The sequence below is a fragment of the Lepidochelys olivacea genome, assembly GCF_965140295.1.
Source record: "Lepidochelys olivacea isolate rLepOli2 genome assembly, chromosome: 1".
In the NCBI taxonomy this organism is placed as follows: Eukaryota; Metazoa; Chordata; order Testudines; family Cheloniidae; genus Lepidochelys; species Lepidochelys olivacea.
Genome location: NC_140411.1, coordinates 351,199,986 through 351,203,355, shown reverse-complemented (window position 1 = coordinate 351,203,355; position 3,370 = coordinate 351,199,986). Strand labels below are relative to the sequence as shown.

The following is a 3,370-nucleotide window of genomic DNA, read 5'->3' as shown; positions in this document are numbered from 1 at the left end:
CTTTGGTGTAGTTTCGTTTTTCTCTAAGGGCAGAACTGAGGAGGGCAGAAGTGAGGCAGTCAGTTGTGTTTGCAAAATCCTTGTGAAATCAACTTTTGGTCCTGTCATTTCACCAAAGAGTGGGGGTTTCTGTTGGCCAGTAGATGAACACATGTGGGCAGAGAGTCAGAAGAAGATGACTTGAACTGAGTTTTCTTGGTGCAATGAAATCCAAAATCTCAATGTGAAGCTGAACGATTTTTGCCCCATTGCCCTAAATCTTGTCAGCTCATCTCCAGCATTGCAAAGTGAGTGTAAAGTTGGTCAAGTCAAGGAGGAGAGCTGGTTGAATTTACACCTCTCACGAGGTTGCATTAACATAACTCTGTTAAAAAAGGTAAGGCAAGGGGGAACTCCACCCCAGTACGGAAACCCAACAGAATGCTGTAAACTACTTCAAAGGCTGAATTCTCCTATCGCTCCAGGGCTTCAAAAAGTCACCTCTGGAGAAGGGCCTGATGCTGCTGGCTCTTCAGGGATGAATTGTGTCTAGGGCAATGTTTAAAGAAGAAGGGAGGAACAAGGAGAACCAGAAGACGGATATTATGATGCATCAGCATTTTTAATGCGAGTGACATTTGCAATACACGGGTACAGGAAAAATACAAGAGCAGAAAGAACGTAATTTCAGTTTTTCAATAAGGCTGCAACCGATCACCCACCTCAATGGGACGTTCTTCACACAAGATGTGCTTTTTTGTTCTTGAAGCTGCAGAGGTGGACAAACAAGTCCCCTTTGCAACCAATTTCAGTTACTTTTATTCCCTCAGTCGGTGGGAAGTGAGACAATGCAATACAGAAGGAGAGGACTGTTCAACTTCTCAATTAAACGTCTGCCTCAGAGAAGGTCAAAGTGAGAGGCTAAAGATACGCACTGATGGAAAGGATAGAACAGACAGGGTCTAATTCTCCTTCACAGCAAGGTCTCTTTTTCCCTTGCTCAAGGGACCTAAAATGATAATAAATATAACTGATGCCTGTTTTAAGGGCCCTATTTTCCTTAAACTGCGGAATTAGTGTAAACAGCCTGTGTGTTACTCAGAATGAGTCCACAGGTGAAAGCGAGAATCAGCACTTGTCTGGCAAAGCCTTGGCAGAAAGAGTCATAAAGCGTAACATTAGAAATGCAGCAGGGCTATCAGACCATGGTGCTGAGCACACACAGCTCCCACTGAGCTCAACTGGAGCCAAGTTTGCACAGCACTCTGAAAGCCATGCCCAAAAGGTCAGGGGTGAATCTGTTTCTTGCTGTTCAATTCCTGGTTCTTCCTTCATCCAATCCATCTGCTGGATTTAGCATGGCCCACAGCTTCCACTGAGGTACCTATGGCGAGATATCCCGGAACCACATATTCCCCCATAACCATAACCACCCAGGGAACCGCCGAATCCCCCATAACCACCATATCCCCCTAAACCAGACAATCCTCCATAATGGCCTCCAGAGCCGTACAATCCCCCCGAACTGAATGAGCCCCCGAAACCGGCTCCGACCACAGGTGCTCCTATGGCTCCCACTCCAGTGTGCTGAGGGAAAGTGCTGAGAATTGGTCCCGGGAGGGTCACGACAACCGGTGAGGGTCTGATCAGCACTTCGGAGTCAGGGCACTGCCGAACGCATGGCACGTTGTAGCTGCCAGTGACTGGACTAGGCCGGGCCACCCCGCATTCTGGATTGCACAGGCTGGAGAAACTCATCTTTCAGGGATGGAAGTAAACCTGAAAGAAACAGCAGGGACTAGAGTAAAGAGAAGGTACAAGGGCTGGTGGAAGAAAGGCTTTGAAGCTCTTGTGGCCCATGAGAGAAAGGAAGAGTGGACTAAGTCCTTGTCTTCATGGCCATGTATTTCTTCCTATATCCTCTTTCTACACCTCTTGTTCACTCTCATGAAACTTCCCTCCCAATTGGCCCCTTCAACCCCTCTCAATGGCGTTGTCTGAAAAACACTGACTAGAAGAAGGCTCACGATTTCTATGGTGGGCCCCTGGAATTCTGTGTCCATTTTAGACATTACTCAAAGAGAACAGGGCTGGGATCACGATAATCGCTTCCTGTCGTTTGAGGATTTAACTTCTGCATGCAAACCACTGAATTCTGGTACCACAGTAAAAAGAAAAGGAGTACTTGTGCTACCTTAGAGACTGACAAATTGATTTGAGCATAAGCTTTCGTAAGCTACAACTCACTTCATCGGATGTAGCTCACGAAAGCTTATGCTCAAATCAATTGGTTAGTCTCTAAGGTGCCACAAGTACTCCGTTCCTTTTTGCGAATACAGACTAACACGGCTGCTACTCTGAAACCTGGTATCACAGTGTAGATCTCTGATTTCCCAAAGCTTGTGAGTCAACAATACTTGCTGATGAATAAAAAGAAAACTTTACTTTTCTCCAAACAAATCACTCAGGACAAGCTCCTCAGCTGGGCTTCAGGTCCACTGACTTTCATGGAGCGACACTGAATTACATCATCTGAGGAGAAGTACCTTGAATGGGAATTTCTCCTGAGAAGAACTCAAGAATTGCTACACTGGATCTCACCACTTGTAAGCTTAATCCATTCTCCTGTCTCCAAGAGAGAGGAGTAACAGCTGCTTGAGAAGAAAGTAAAAGACCACTGAATTGGTCCTTTCTGGACTAACCTGGGAAAGTCGCTTCCTAATCCACCAAAGTGAAAAATGGCTAAATGACTTTCTAAAGTTACATCTCTAGAGTTCAAATCCATTGAGTTGAATTGGACTTACCCAGTTCACTGAGGAGATGAAGTCCGCAGAAGATTTTAGAAAATCCCTGAGTGGTGAGCGCTTTTATACAGATCCTAGGACTGCCTGGAGGATCGGCGATGCCATTTGTGGAGGCGGTTCTAATTAGTTACCAAACAAACTTGATTGCCTTGCAAAATCCTCCTTGGATGCAGCTGTTTGCCTCTGGGAATTTGATTATTAGGTTATTCTGAGCCTGAGAGGGCGTGACATGCACATTGCACTCTTCATCTTTCTTTCATCTTCAAATGGTACGGGTCAACTGTGTTCCTCGTGCCATTCCATTTACTTCAGAGATGCTACAACGAGAAAGAATGTCCGGGTGACTCTGTGTGGCATCTGTATCAGAAGTGGCAGATTTCAGAGGGGTAGCCATGTTAGTCTGCATCAGCAAAACAACGAATAGTCCTTGTGGCACCTTAGAGACTAATTTGTCTCTAAGATGTCATCTCTAAGTTGCCACAAGTAGCACAAGTGGGTATCAAGAAAGGAATCCAGTTTGTTCCTTTCAATCCATGCTGGTCGTGGTTAGGGACATCGGGCAGTTCATTCTCACCCTGTCAGAAAGG

At 45.7% G+C, this 3,370-nt stretch overlaps 1 long non-coding RNA gene across 1 annotated transcript; it reads right to left on the bottom strand.

Moving 5' to 3' along the window:
• Window positions 1–582: 582 nt before the first annotated feature.
• Window positions 583–2,844, bottom strand: LOC311532513. The gene is made up of 2 exons (XR_014714400.1): window positions 2,784–2,844; window positions 583–1,758 (listed from the first exon to the last, which is right to left on the bottom strand). It is a non-coding gene; the product is annotated as an uncharacterized lncRNA (long non-coding RNA).
• Window positions 2,845–3,370: the final 526 nt, after the last annotated feature.